Source organism: Mesocricetus auratus, unplaced genomic scaffold, assembly GCF_017639785.1.
Source record: "Mesocricetus auratus isolate SY011 unplaced genomic scaffold, BCM_Maur_2.0 Super-Scaffold_100014, whole genome shotgun sequence".
Classification (NCBI taxonomy): Eukaryota; Metazoa; Chordata; class Mammalia; order Rodentia; family Cricetidae; genus Mesocricetus; species Mesocricetus auratus.
Window position 1 is genome coordinate 14,901,425 of NW_024429197.1, and position 15,973 is coordinate 14,917,397.

The 15,973-nt window shown below is 48.5% G+C and overlaps 1 protein-coding gene and 1 long non-coding RNA gene across 4 annotated transcripts in view; one reads left to right on the forward strand and one right to left on the reverse strand.

The window, feature by feature from the left end:
- Positions 1 to 15,973, reverse strand: part of Csmd2 (CUB and Sushi multiple domains 2) — a 558,343-nt gene that overhangs the window by 386,847 nt on the left and 155,523 nt on the right. The window lies entirely within an intron of this gene.
- Positions 1 to 15,973, forward strand: part of LOC121143927 — a 37,586-nt gene that overhangs the window by 765 nt on the left and 20,848 nt on the right. The window lies entirely within an intron of this gene.

Consider the following 15,973-nt stretch of genomic DNA (forward strand, 5'->3'; position numbering starts at 1 on the left):
GGGGAGGGCTCTGCAGCTCCCAGTCAGTTCCCTGTGAATATTGGTCACTGCCATGAGAGGAGGCACCAAGGCAGGAGAATTGACTTTAATATTTCATAAAGGGCTCCCATTTGATATTTATTGAATCATTAAAGGTTTGAAGAGGCCACCAAAACATTTATTTTTTTCTCAAGTATATACTCTTCTGATTTTCTTTTTCAAAGACAATGTCAGGAGCCCAGGCTGTCCTCCAACTCACTCTATATCCAAGGGTAACTGTGAACACCTGATCCTTCTGCCTTCATCTCTCGTGTGCTGGAATCCTAGGCATGCGTCAACATGTCCAATCTAATAGGAAATAATATTTAAAATGCTTGAGAGGGGCTGGGGAGACGGTTCAGTAGTTAAGAACACTTGCTGCGCACACACAAAGACCTGTGTGGAATTCCCAGCATCCACATACAAGTTGGGTTTGGCCACATGGGAACCTGCAACTCTAGTGCTTAGAGGTGGGAAGAGGCAGAGACAGGAGGATTGCTGGGGTTGCCTGCCAGTTTGTTTCCAGGTTCAGTGATTTGCCCTGTCTCAGGGGAGTAAGAATAAGGCGGGTCACAGAGGAGGACAGCCAGGGCACACACATAGCAATAGGCATGCATGTCCATGTGTGCACACGCACATGTATTCAGCATACACATGAGAGAGAGAGAGAGAGAGGGAGGGGGAGAGAGAGAGAGAGAGAGAGAGAGAGAGAGAGAGAGAGAGAGAGAGAGAGAGAGAGAGAGAGAGAGATTTGCAGCAGCAGCAGCAGACACTCCATCAAAGTCAGCAGAATCTCAGGATAGCCTTCTTTTCTGGACAGTTTTCTGCAGGAGGCCAGCAGTCCAAGTGAGACTTGTCCCTGCTGGAGCTGCTCAGATACCAAAGCAAGGGCACTGCTCACACCTACTGGCTCCTCTCAAATCCCTAGTTAGATGCCAGAAGCAAGGAAGGTCTAAAATCACGGAAACAAAACTGGCAGTTCTGTGAGGGAGAGTCTAGATTAAGTTCACTGAAGTGGGAAGACACACCTAAATGTGGGTGGCACCACTCCCTAGGCTAGGGTTTCAGATTGGAAAAAAAATGAAAAAGCAGGCTGAGCACCAACATTCAATTCCTTCTGCTTCTTGGCATGGACACTGAGACCAACTGCTTCATGTCCTGCCACCACACCGTCCTGGCCATGGTAAGACTTCAACCCCAAGCTGTGAGTCCAAGAAAAAGCTTCCCTTGTTAAGTTGCTTTTTGCCAGGCATTTTGCCACAGCAATGAGAAATACTTTAATATCCAAGATGAAGCTCAGGCCTGGACATAGAGGAGCAGCAATTCAGCACCTCCTTCCCCATCTTGCCCGCCAGGGCAAAAACAGATGCTTGCCCAAAAGAGCATCTGGGCCCTCCCCAGAAGGAGGGTGGCTGCTTCTCAGGCACTTTCCTCGTCTATTCAGACTCTGTGTGACTGGGGGGTGGGGAGCATTTGTGTACATGTGCCTGGATTCTGTCTCCTACTTCCCTGAGACTCAGGACCAGGGCTGTGAAGTCATTTAGCAGGCGTGTGGCAAGCTCTGGAGTGTAATAGAGACAGATCTATGTAACTGTAAGATACATGCTGCTCACCAGAGTCCATGCTGCTACCCTCTGGGGCCAGCCATCTGCACCATCAAGTCATTCACCAGCCTCAGTTTCCTCAGTGGTGAGATCAGGCTAGTAATGATGTGACTAGCGAGAGGATTAATTGGGATAATGGGTGTGAGGAGCTTAGCACAGTGTCTGGCCAGCTTAAACACTCTGCAAATGAGCACCACGATCATTATTGGAGCCATTATCATTGTCATTACGACAGCCCTTGTGGTGTCTGAGGCGATGGTTCTGAAGTGACTGGCACTGAGGAGGACCATGGCCAAGGACGCCTTCTGGAGAGGAAGTGGCTTGGGGCTGGTGATTAACATGCAGTGGCAGGTCTGTACCTGTCTTTGCCCTCCCTGGAGGCCCCACATGGGCCACGTTAGCAGTGACCTTGAGGACCCGGGATGGGCAGAAGTGGCCTCATGGAAATGCATACTCACGTCCCATCTTCCTCCAACCTCTCCAGTGTTTATGGATGGGAGGATTGTTGGAGCCTCCAGCAGTCCGCAGCCAGGCTTGAACCTCCCTCTGATGCCCCAGAGCCAGTTTGTGTGTGAAGCTGGATACAGTCTGGTATTCTTCCAGCACTGGGGGTGGAGTGGGGTGGAAGCAGAGCTACAGGCTTCCAGTCAGCTCCAAGATTCACAACCCTGAGGCTGAGGAGAGAGACGTTTACTCTAAACTTTTCGGGACTCTTGGGAAGGTGGAACTGGTCCCACCTCCAGCTGAGTAAGTGGCGTCTACTCAGAGAGATGCTGAGGAGAGTACACCCAGAACCCAGGCTCCACCTGATGCCCTCTGCTTAGCTTCTCGAAGGGCCCTGGGAGTCATGGGGTTTGGTGACATGCCGTAGCTCTGCAAGATGTGTGAAGACAAGGCACAGCTGGAGTGTCGGATGGGAAGACCTCTCTGGAAGCCCTCAGACACACCTAAAGCCCCCTGCAGAAGACGAGGAGGATGAACCATCACGAGACTCAAGAGCGCGCAGCTGCCCGAGACAGCTTTCTTCTCCCTGGACTCTTACATGCAGGGAGCCCAGGAAACTGCATTCCGATCAAAGAGGGCCCCTAAAGGGACAATCATGTACCAGTCAGGGCTCAGGAGCTGGCTGAAGACAGGGTCTCCCATGGGAAGGACCCCCCCCCATGTTTAAGGAGTGGGCACTCCCTCTGGTTTGAGAGGTAGACATGGGCCAGATCAGAGCTCAGAGAAAAGGCTGGTCCCCTGTAGGACAGACACAGATGAGCTGAGAGGAGTCAGCGGGGAAGGGCTGGCGCCATGGACTCTCTGGCTTTAGCGCAGGCTGCCCTCAGCTTGAGCATGTCACTGTGGCTTCTCCTCTTCCACTCCAGCCAAAGTCCACAGAGCTGACAGCCCCCAGCAACGACTGGAATCCTGTAAACACACATTATTCATTTGCCTACTTTAAGGGCAGCTTGTAAGTCTTTCTTTGTGTGTGTTTTCATCAAGAAGTAATCTTTACAACCACCCAAAAAAATGTTCAATAACATTTTTCTCCCTTGGCAAACATCCTCCGTATATCAAAGGCTCAAATCCACAATGCAGAGGCTCACAGGGCCAGGTCTTGCAGTGGCTTTATAGCAGCCTGCAAGAGCTGTCTATGGGTCATGTGGGCCGGCACAGGTCTCATGTGGTTCCCAAAACTGAGAACCCCACTAGCAGAAGGGATTCCTCCTGCCGTTTGTTCATTCTGCCTTTCTTCTGAACCTGCTTCTAAAACCAGGCACCATGCTGGTTCAACAGAGGCACAAATATAAGCAGGCCAGACGGCATGTACCCAAGGAGTCAGCTGCATTGCATGGACTGAACGCCCTGAATTTTGTAGCCTGCCAAAACTTGGCAGTAGTTGGGGGTGACTATCTCCATTTCACATGTGAGGAAACTGAGACCCAGAGACATTTAAGAGAACTTTCTATTGTCTTGAGGCTTGATCAATGGCAGAGGAGATTTTCCTGCATGTCTCCTCCATGGGACCAGAATCTCAGTGTTAAGAGCTAAACATGCCTGCTACAGCACAGGCTGGGCACATGGTGGCCCCAAGAACAATCCCAGCAGATGTATGAAAATGAACTCAGGGACCAGATGAAACCATTAGGTCTCAAAAGCTTCTCCTAGAAGTCACTTCAGGACTAGAACCCTTAGAACCTGACACTACAGCTAATTTGAATGAATCTTCTCTCTTGAATGTCTTATAAAGCAAAGGACAAAGACATTATAGATGGCGCCACCACTGTGAGCCACACACAATGCCCAAGGAGGAGGGCTGGGTGCGAGCAGCTAGGCTGGATCAGACCAGCACTCCTCACTGCTGGAGCTCCAATCACCTGCCCAGAACCAGACAACGCCATCCTGTCTTGCTGAATCTAGTACAGGCTGGGTGCAGAGGAGAGGGAGGCCCATTGTGTATATACCCAGCTTACAGCCCATTTGAAAGGGCCTGGCCCTCTAAATCACTGGCCCTCTAAATCATCTCACCCAGGCCCATTCTCCAAGTATGCTGGCTCTATATACTTTGCAACACACACACACACACACACACACACACACACACACACACACACACACACACACACACACACACACACACACACACACACAGAGCCTAAGTCAGGGGATCCCACATGATGTCTGGCTGCCCAGATCCCAGATTCCTTCTATGATGAATTCCAGACAACCAAATACAGGCAACTCCACACATGGAGACAGCCCACAATGTGCTATGTAAGCAACCACCTGTGACCTTGCCTCCCCTGTACGTCAAGGATTTATGGTCAACAAGGTCTCTTCCATTGCACTTATGGACACTGTCACTGTGCCTGGCAGTGGTCCAGCCCTGAGTATGCCAAGCTGGATTTGAGCTCTGATGACCTCCAGACAACAAGAAGCTCAGCCTGAATTTCTCTACTTCCCTGTTGTCACCTCTGCCGTCTCCAAGCCTGGCTAATGAGGATGCTTGATCTCACACACTCACCCCAGCAACTCCACAAATGTCATTCAAGATCCATTCTGAGGTCCAAATGCACTGCACACCAGATTTTAAATGAAATGTTATGTCCTTGCATATTTCATATCTCGACTTTTTCGAAATCAACTTCTTACTTGTACTTCTGGGGCCTTTGGTGCTGAGCCATGGGACCAGGGTCACTGTCTCTTTAAAGAGGAATGCTTCAACCTGATTCAACATGCTTGGGAATCTCAGGGTGTGGTGAGTTCAGGGTTCCATTTGCCACATTGGGACCTAGGAAGTAGTTTGGCTGGTTCTGGGGCTGAGTGTAGATCTGGGCATAGGGGCACTAGCTTCACTGGGAAAGGAGGGAGAGGGGAGAGGCAGGGAAAGAGAGGAGGGGGAGGGTTGGGAGAGTGAAGGGGGAATGATGAGAGAGAGAGAGAGAGAGAGAGAGAGAGAGAGAGAGAGAGAGAGAGAGAGAGAGAGAGAGAGAATGTGTGTTTGCATTGAAGTGCAACTTTTACAAGCTTGTGTATCTTGGTTGGCTCTGCTCTGAATCTCAGACTTATTAAACAGGTACAAACAAGACCCTGGAATCCACCTGTCAGGGTCCAAAGCCCAGTGCTGCCATGACCAAGCTGTGTGGCCTTGAACAACTTCCCTCACTTCTCTGAGCTTCAGTTTGGAGCAATACCTGGCATTCAGCAGTGGTTTCTCAAGGCTCTATTTCCTTGGAGTTTCTAAGATTCCCGTGTCTGCTTGTGTCTGGGGATCATGTCTGTTTCCAAATCTGTAGGATTCTTGTAGGCAGCTGGATAGTTGGTGTGTGACCCAGAGCCAGGAGGAGCCATCGATATGGACCCTTTAGTGGCCGTGACAGTGAGCATCAGAAGCTAGGCCCCGGGCTGCTCTAGGAGTTCAGGCTCCTGGGGAGGACCTGGTTGTTTCTGGAATGAAGCCATGAAACTACCTTGGAAATAAAGCATGGGTACAGAGGGCCACACATGACATGGTTGATCCTCAGCAATCATCTTGGAGAAAAGCCCTCTTTTTGCATAGGTAAACTAAGGTCTAGAGGCCATGGACTCCTTCCTTGCTGAGGCCTGGAGCTGGGTGAAGAGAAACTGTGGCAGAGTATAGGTCTTCCAAATCTCTGGACCGACAGAAAAAGCCTTGGGAATACACAACCAAACTGGCTAGGAGGAGGCCCACCAGGGGGCCTGGTACACAATAGGTGCTTAATTAAAGAGAGCCACTTTTGGTTTTTGCCTTACCTCTATCCAAGCAGCCATTACTTTGGCTCCTTCCATCCCTCTGTTTATCCTCCACATATGAGCATCTGCTGCATACCAGATTCTAGACCACAGTGCTAAGACTATGCTTTCTGGAAGCTTCCAGAAAGCCCAATATATATGCACAAAGGTATCCTCATCAGCTCTCTTATTGAGGATGGAGAAGTAGAATGTGGCCTAGGCCCTCTGAGAAGTGATACTGGAATTAAGATGGGAGGGGAAGGGGCTTTCCAAGCAAGGATTGGCATGTGGAAAGGCCAGGTTGTACAGGCAAGGCCTGTTCAGGTGAGGTGGCTGACCCTCAAGGGGAAAGGAAAGAAATATCCTAAGAGATCATACAGTAGTGTGGCCAGGACATTGAGGGTTCAAGAAAAAAAATATCTGGGGACTCTAGCAAACTTTATTAGATGAAGGGTACAAAGGAAGCAAAGAAAGATGCTGCTGAGGCACCTGGGACCAGTGTAGTTGTAGGGAGCGTGGTCATGGGTAAGTGGGTAGATTCAGGGGATAAGAGATGGTACTTCTACTTCTCTCTTGGATCCTGGCCTCGGTTGGGAGACCATAGAGCACTGACCCAGCTTTTCCTATAAGTGATTGCTCTCTCTAAATAAATATCTAGAACCCTTTCCAATATTAATTGCGTAGATCTGTTCAATCTTCATGTAGTCATAGCTACAGGCCTGAATATGTGTTTATGCTTCTGCTCCCAGCTCTCTCTAGCCTCCATCCTGACTGCTGAAGCCCTGACTCCCTGCTGCCAGGCTCAGCACCAGATCTCTGTACCACCACCCACCTCTTTGTGGGCCTTATCCTCAGGAGTGTGTAGCCTTGGCTCCAGCTGCTCTCAGTCTCCACCCACAGACATTTGCCATCACTATCCCCTTAACTGGTCTGTTCCCTTCCTGGCTGTACAGGAAGCACTCACAGATCTTGGTGGCCTCTTACAGCTGTCTGCAGTCACACACCAATCACCTGAAATTTCCATCCCTATTTGGGTACAAGAGAAGGCTTCCTCAAGACTGGTTACAGCCTCCCCAAGACCTCCCAAAGGGCCTAGGTCAAATTCTACTTTTCATCTGGTGCTTTGTGTGAGGCAAGGATCTGGGCTGCATGATTCCACATGCCTGCTCTCCTGTGGCCTCACAAGCCTCCTGGTTTTCATTTGCCCATCACCCATTTCTGGCCTGAGCCAACCCTCTACCTTGGACTAGGTGCTGGGGACACAATGAAGACTAGAGGTAGGCAGATCCCCAGCCTCCTAGAGTTCTCAGCCCCATGAAGAAGACATGTGATCATTGAGTAACAGCACTACCACGTCATTATAAAGTGGAGCAAGGGTTCTGGGAGATGGTTCCATCGCTAAAGTATGGGCATCTGAGATCCTATCCCCAACATCCACAAAAAACAAACAATCAAACAAAAAAACAAAACTGTGTGCAGCTGTGTGGACCTACACACACACACACACACACACACGCACACACACACACACACACACACACACACACCATGCCTATGAAGCAAAGACAGCCATAGAAGGAGCCTACAGTGATGAATTTAGCTGAGTAAAGGGCACAGTTGGCTTAGAGCAGAGGCTGAGGACATCCCTCAGGCAGAGGAGGACAGATGGGTGATCCCTGAGAGAGCGGGGGCTACAATCAGCCAGCTCAAAGGAGGAAAACTCAGTGTATGAAGCCAGTGAGGCTCAGGAGGGATAACTTGGTCAAGTTGATGGGGAATCCCATTTAATGGGCTGTCGGGAGCAAAAGTGAACACAGCAAGGCAATTAATGGGGCATCAGGGTGAGAAAGGATGGAGCCCAGGGCCAGGGCCAGCAAGGATGTTGGAGAAAGAAGCTGGTATGGATAATAATGAGGAGACAAACAGGACTAGAAGGCAGAGACCACAGTTTCTAACACAGGCAGAGGGTCTATCCACTGAGCTCGGAGCTCAGAGGGAGAAGAAGGGTGGGAAGATTTGGAGCACAAGCAAATTGCCTCTGACACCATTCTGCACAGTAGCTCTGTGCCCAAGACTTGGGGGTCTAAAGTCAACCTTTGCATTCAAATCCCAGCCTTCTACCTTTGAGCTGTTTGCCTCTGAGTAAGTCACTGAATCCTCAATGTTCTCATTAACAAATGGCAGAGGGAAGGGTTGTCTATCCTGTAGCCTTCGGTTCTCCAGTATCTAAAATGAGATGACTGCATCTACTGCAAACCCAGTTTGGTTCACAGAACCTGGCAGAGGCTTGCAGACCTCCCGTTGAATGGTTGAATAATGGATGTGTTGGGGAAGTGGCTTCTGGGGTGTCAAGTAGATCTGGGAGCAGAAGGCATGTGGAGAGCCTGGAAGAGACAGCTCAGCCTGGGGACTGAGATGGTTCAGTCAGTAAAATGCTTGCTTTGAAAGTACAAGGACCAGAGCTTAATCCCCAGAAGATGCAAAGCTGAGTGTGGCCACGTGCACTTGGGCTGGGAAAACAGGAACAGGTGGTACCCTAGAGCTGTCTGGCTGGGTCTCTTCAGTGAGTTCCAGGCCCACTGAGAGATGATGTCTCAAGAAAAGAGGATGGACAACACCTGGGGGGATATATCTGAGGTTGACCTCTGGCTTTCACAGACTTGTAGACACATGTGCATACCCACACATGCACCTGCACACAAACACAGAGACACACAAATGACTCGCCCTTGGCAAAGCATCAAGACATTAGGCTTCTTGAGAATTTGAGCCTAAGAGTCATTGGGGAGCATGCGATAAAGTGAGGAATGGTGGAGCCTATGACCCCAAGGAGGATGAGCTGAAGGATGAGTAGGGCGGAGGCAGGAGAGTCCTTTAGAAGGTTCCATAGTGGTCCAGGATTGCAAGGGTCTTGGTGTCTACTTTTCCATTTCTGAGCATCACCATGCACTCAGAAGGGGCTCTTGGGCTATCCTCAGGGCATGGCATGCCCAGCTGTCTCCCCACCTAACTCCACCTCCACCACTACTTCCTCTGGGAGCATATTCCCACATCAGGCAAAGAGGACACTGGCTATGTAGAATGTCAATGGCAGGATCTGAAGGTCAATTTCTAGATCTGGTTTGTGACCATGTGCCCCCCAAACCAGATAAGGCACCTTGGGGCAAAGGGTCTCTGGACAGAGGAAGGCACCGTGAAGAGAGAGACTGTTCCAGTGTACCCTGTTTCCAGCAGCAGAAGGAATATGTCCATTTCAAGGGCAGAGGGACAGTGCTGCCCTGTAATCAGGGCTGCTAACAATCAAGAAGTTGGTGCTTCTCTGCTCCCAAGTCAGAAGGGAGCAGTGGGGTGGGACTCTGCAGTCTCAATACCTGCACCCTACTATGTTCCTCTCTCAGAGGAAAGCCAGGCTGCCCTGGCATGGGATGCACTAAATGTGGGTTCCAACATCCTCAGTGTGAGTCAATTCTGAGGTCTGTGTTTCTACACAGCTCCAGTCCATGGTCAAGCTTTGGGTCCTTGAAACACAGTGGAAGCAGCAAGGAAGTATTGTTGGAATTTTGGAGGACCAACCTTTTTAATTTTTGAGACAGACTCTCAGGTATCTCAGGTTTGCCTCAAACTCTCTTTCCCCATCCCCTCAGGATGATTCCCCACTGCCTCCACTTTCTCTCATGCTAGGATTACAGGCACACACCACCATACATTATTGTGCTGGGACTGAACCCAGGGCTTCCTGCACACTTGGAAGTGCTCTAATGCCTGAGCCACATCCCTTGGCCTTACATTGGTTTGAAAGAAACCAACCTCTCAAAAGAACTCTTGAGCAGAACCCCCATGCAAATGGCAGATGATGCTAATGTAACAGTACTGCAGACACACAAATGTTTTCTGTTTGCTTATTATAGAAACTGCCAGTGGAAACAAGGCAGTCTGGACAAAGACAGGAGCCTGACATTAGAGCGCTTGCTGCTCTCGAATCCATCATATTCAAACCAAACACACCGTAGCCGAATGCCAAGGCATTACGACTGTACTGGCTGGGGATGGAGGAGAGGCTGCCTGGAGGGGGACTATGGAGCTGGCTGCCACTCTCTCTCTCTCCATGGGTACTCAGAGCTCTAGACAGTCTCCCTTCCCCATCTACCCCACCCCTCCCTGAGAAGACAGCCTAGAGCCAGGTTTTTGGGGTGTGAGGGATGTGAGCAAGCGTGAAGGAAGCTGGGAACAATTGCTCTCACACACTGGAGTCCATAATGTGTGTGTGTGGGGGGGGGGAGGCTAGTTAGAGCTTTAACAGTGGAGGACAAGAGGGACAGATTTGGGCCAGGGCCTGGGGCAGTACGGGCTCCTCTAAAGGGAGGCAGGCCTTGGCAGCTGGGTAGAAGAGCCTCATCTGTTGGGAAGATAACCGGGCTGGCAGTCAGGGGGTGCAAGGGGAAGTAAATCTGACCCGTGTTGCTGGAGACCCCAAGTGAGAATTCTGGGTACAACTTGCTCACCATGTGTCAATAGGTAAGTCATTTGACTTCCCTGGGCTTTGGACAGAGAAAAGCAATACTTTTGTTTCAGGAGAATTAAATGGGATATGTGTGAAAGCACCAACTCAGCGGTTCAGATGTCTTTGTTCTGCTCTAGATGGGGTCAAGGTTCTCAGACCACTGCCTTGCACAGTCCTGCTCCCTTCGAAGTTAGCGCTAATATGGAGCCTAGATCCTTCCTGACACGTACCCCAGGGGACCACAGTAGGCAGGGTCTAATCCAGGGCTCTTGGGAACACCAACATTGTCAACTACTCTCTTTTGAGCAGTTCCCTAGCTCCACCCTTGATCTTGTCACTTAACACTCTGGCTGGAATTGCTCCATGAATGGGACCGACTGTGCCATTGCCTGCAGTTCCATAGGCAGAAGGATTCCTCCTTCACCTTGGCACCTCTCAGTTGCAACCCAAGGCCTAGCCCAAAACTGGCATCTGCCAGTCCCTTCTTCTTTATGTACTTCTGCCCACTATTGGCTTAGACCTGGAAGCCTCCACTCAGCTGCAGTATCCAGAGGACAAGGCCCACACTCTGTTCATCAGTGCCCATTCTTCCTTGCCTCCCATCGCTGCATCAGTTAAGGGCCCTGTAGGACTCTACCCACTGGGGGAAGGGAAAGCATATATAGCACCCTTGGCATAGCATGAGTCCTCACACAACCCTGTGAGGAACCGACAATGTCACATGCATGCTGCCCCAGAGGGGACCTAGGGCCAGAGGGGCCCAGTACTTTGTGACAAGGCAGTAAGTAGAGTCAGTCTACATCTGCCTGCTCTTGGTGCTTTCCTCTGGCTTGCCTGCCTCTCTGCTGGGCTGGGACTCAGCTGGTTCCTTAATCAGGCTCCTGTCACAGTGTCTGCCTCTGTCTGCACTTCATTTGCTAACAGCCTTCCCTACTGCAAGTCTGCACTCCTGGCTTCAGCCCCAAGCCTCTAAGCTCTCTTGGCCAGGACTCTGTCTAGCTCTCTTCTCCAAATGGGACACCTGGAGCATAACACAGGACACTGAGCACAGTTAATAGGTTCCCATCAGTCCCTGCACAAATCTTTTCCTTCCTCTGCCCTAGCCAGGTAAGGGATGGGCACCACCTGATTCTATCTTGGTGCATGAGCTATGGGAAGAATGCCTCTCCATAAGATGCCCAAGATCAGAGAGCCAGGGGTGCTCAGCACAGGCCTGTGAGCTAGTCTGCAGGGTCTCCTGTGCCCAGGATTCAGGTTTAAAGGAGTTGTTGGTGGCTTGCAGCATAGATGTGATAAAGGCTCAAGAAAGCATTGGTGGATGACCTCTATGCAAAAGGGTGTCAGTCAAGAGTTCAGTAACGCACAGGGCTTTGCCTACAAAGGAAATGGTATTGTATGGTGGACTCTGGGGACACCCAGACCTGGGCTCAGGTCCTAATGATTCCACTACCTGATCCCATGGCTCTTGGCCATTCTCTTACATGTAAAACTGATAATGATGCTGCCATTTTTATCGGAATTAAAAAGATATTATAGCTAACATTCATTGGCCATGTGACATAATAGTGCACCAAATAGGATGCTTGCACCAAGTGATGCATCCCTCATAATACCCTACGAGGTAAGTTTATTATCCTTAACATTCTATAAATAAAACAGTAATAGAGGCAAGGTGGCTTGTCCAAGGCTATTCTGTTAGGAAGTGGTAGTATTGAGATTTGAACCTAAGGAAGTGGGCATTGGGTTCCAACATCTTAACTAGTATACAGAACCCTTGGCAATGTTCCTGGAACAGAGAAAGCATCCATTTAGATATCTCCCTGATGTAGCTAACCTCCTGCTGGTGTCCATCACAGCCTCTGTGGATGATCTCAAGGTATTACATCCAGCCACCTTTTTCATGAGCAAACACCTCGAACTCTTACAACACACCACTAGCTATTCCTTACCAGGATCTTCTACCATGACCCCCAATGGCCCCTTCATTGTGCTACCCATCCATTCAAACCTGTTCATCCTCCAAGGCCCACTACGGAAGTGAATGTCACCCTTTGCTCAAGTCAGAAACTCTGGGCCCCTACTCTTCTGGCATTCCTCCACTAGTTGAATTCACATCTGTATCACTTCTCACCTGAGCTATTGCAAACGTTTCCTGTATTCAGCCTGACTGTTCTTCCAACCCTGGAAAGAAAGCACCCAGCCCAGTGGCCACACAATAGTAAGCGCTTTTGTGAGGTACTTCCTGCCTGCAGAACAATGACCTCATGTCCTAAATGCATGTAAACCTCCTCTTACACCTGCACCTGGCGATGCAGAAACTAGGTCTATCCATTCATTCAGCTCCATTTCCCAGGGTCTAGTGCTGTGCCAAGGACACTTAAGTGTGCTGTGGATTAAAGAAATGAATGATGGAGTCAGATATGCTGAAATCATCCCTAACCACCTGCAGCCAAGATGCAGCTTTATAAGCCGTGGACAGAGCATCAAGAACACAGAAGGGACTGATAGAACATGGGCTGTACCAGGGGTCCCAGCCATAACAGTGAACCGCACATAGAGACTCTGGAGGTGCAGGGTTTTGCCTTGAATGCACATCTACAGAAAGGGGGAAGCTGTCCATGTTCCACCTTTCAGGTCTCTGCTCAGTGGCTGCCTCCTCAGAAACCCCTCTCTCCTCATCGCATGCCAGCATACCCTGTTGCTGTTCATAACCTTGTCTTATCTTGCTTACGTGCCTAATTTCTTTTTGTTGTTACATTTTTATTGTTGTTTTGTTTTTCTAATCTCTCAACACCCTCTTCACACTTTCTTCTACAACCCTCAGTCTCTGGAGACCACCATTCTGAGCTCTGCTTCTAAGTTTAACCTTTTCAGTCCCATGCTTAAATGGAAGGTATGCAGTCTGTCTTCCTGCACCTGGCTTATTTCACTTAACACAGTGCCTTCCAGGTCCACTCATGCTGCGAACGGATGGACCCACAGCAGAGTTCATTTCTTCTGAGAACTGAATAGTAGTGTTCCATTGTATATATAAATATTTTGGTAAATTTGTGTCCTGAATCTATATCTTGGCCTCCACGAGAGCAAAAACTCCTTCCCCATTTCCAGCTAGTGCTCAGCATTTGAAATAATGCCTAATATTCAGCAAAAACTCAACAAATATGTGCTAATGGAAAACAAAAGCTGAAAAGGAGTAAGAGCTAACAGGCAGTCAGCCATGTTGCATCTTAGTCACAACATGACTGAGATCCATCCATGCACTGAAAAAAGTCAAATATTCCCTGAGGGGGGAATGACCCTTGACTCTGCAATTCTTATAAAAATATTAACTCAAAATGGGTCATAAGTCAAAATATATGAATAGGAAAATATGCAGCTTCTGAAAAAAAAACAACAAAAGACATTGCTCAGGACTCCAGACAGGGTAAGAATCAATCAACCAATCTCTCCCCCTCTCTGCTTCCTCCCTCTCTCCTCTCTCTATCTTCTCCCAACCCCCAAACACGCAGAAACACACTTATATATAAACAAATGACAAGCATATAATCACATAGCTATTAAGAAAACAAATAGCAGAAAACATAAACTGATTCATCCAAATGGTTGTAGAAAGATGCCTACTATCATCGGCTATCAGGGAATGCAAACTAAAACCACAGCGAACCATTCTACTCACCCATAAGAACAATTAAAACTCAAAAGGCTGGGGAGCCAGGTTTTGAAGAGATATATCCATTGCACATCACTGATAAGAACATAAAGTGGTATAACCACTTTGGAAAATATTTAAGCAGGTGTTTTTTTAAATAATGATGTTCAACATACACTCACCACGTGATCCACATCATAATTTCATTCCTAAACATTTTGTCAAATGATCATGCTAAGAACAATACACAGATGTTCCTTCTATAGCACCTTTATTTAGAATAGCCCATAACTTAAACAACGTAAATTTCCATCAACTGGTGAATAGATCAGTACTTTATGGCATATGGGTCCAAATGAACACTCCTCATTGGTAGAAAGGAATGAACTACAGATTAAGTACACAGAGGAATTTCACAACCTTGCCACTGGAAGCAACTAGATACTCTATGATCATATTGTGTCATTTTATTATGTGACATTCTGCAAGAGAAAAATCAAATATGAAGTGTGTTGCCTCGGGCTGGAGGTGGGGGAGGGGTGGAGGATTAAACAAAGGACAGTAAGAAAGTCTGCGGTGACGGAAGTGCCTGTGTTTTCCTGTGTTGATTTTTAAGTGAACACATTAGCTTGTCAGATTCTCAAATTGCACAATTAAGGACAGTCCATTTTAGAGGTGGGGAGACGGCTCAGTTGGTAAGGCACCTGCTGCACAAGCATGGGGACCCAACTTCAGACCCCAGCACCCGTGGTAAAAGCTAGGCACAGCAGCATATGTCTATAATACCAGGGTGGGGGCTGGTGGGGCATGGGTAGTGACAGGAAGATCTCTGGGGCTTGCTGGTCAGCTAATCTTGCCAAATTGGTAAGCTTCAGGTTCAAAGAAGACCTTGTCTCAAAAAATAAGGTTGACAGTAGTAAGGGGATAATGTTGACCTGTGTTCTCTAAATGCTAGATGCACACCTGTTGGGGAAGTCCTGTTATTTGCCTGTGCATTTGTCAATAAAGTACTGTCTGGCCAATAGAAAACCTAGATAGGAGGGACTAGGAGTCGAGGAGGATTCTGGGAAGGGGAAACACAAGAGAGTCAACATGTGACGCCATGGGGGTAGGACGCCGGGAACTATTCTCCGGTAAGAAACATACTTAGATTAACAATTATGGGGTAATTACTTAAGGCAGAGCTAGCCAGTAAGAGACAAACAAGGCCAACAGCTTCATAATTAATATAGCCTCCTGTGTGTTTATCTGGGACTGATGCGGATCTGGAACCAGGCTGGCGGGAAAGCGACTCTGGAACCAGGCTGGCGGAACGGCTCCTTCTCAAGGAAAAAGCTTCTCTTAACAGAATGGTACCAGACCCAGGCGACTGGTGGGGGATAAACCAAAGTGGCTAGCAAAAGAAAAAGCTTCTCTTAACACACACCCACCTATGCACATACACATGCATGTGCCACACACACACACACACACACACACACTTGATAAATGTTAATGACATCTCTCAATAAAGCGATGAAAAATATATAAGAAATATCCAACAAAATGAGAGTATGGGTAGTAGCATAACATACACAGTAATCAGAGGCCCAAGGATCCATACATGAGCTGTGAATTCACTCCTGGGAATGAAGTTAGAGCCAATTAAATAGTTATTTAATCTGAATTAATGTGGATTCACTCCATTTAAGGTGATGAGAGTCTTGAAGGAAAGGCACATTACTCTCTTGCCTTCCATCCCCCCACTCAGCTTTCCTCGTGGGATTGCCTCTGCATCCTTTCGGTGTTCCTGATGTCCTCCCCATCCTGGCCAGGGGCAGGAAGAGAGTTAAGTCTCTTAGAGCAGTCAGGCAAAACCATCTACTATACCCACAATGATCCGCATCCCAGCTTTGACAAGTCACTTGATCTCTTTGTACCTTACCTTCTGAAAGCTAAATATGTGGGCATTCAATGGAGTTA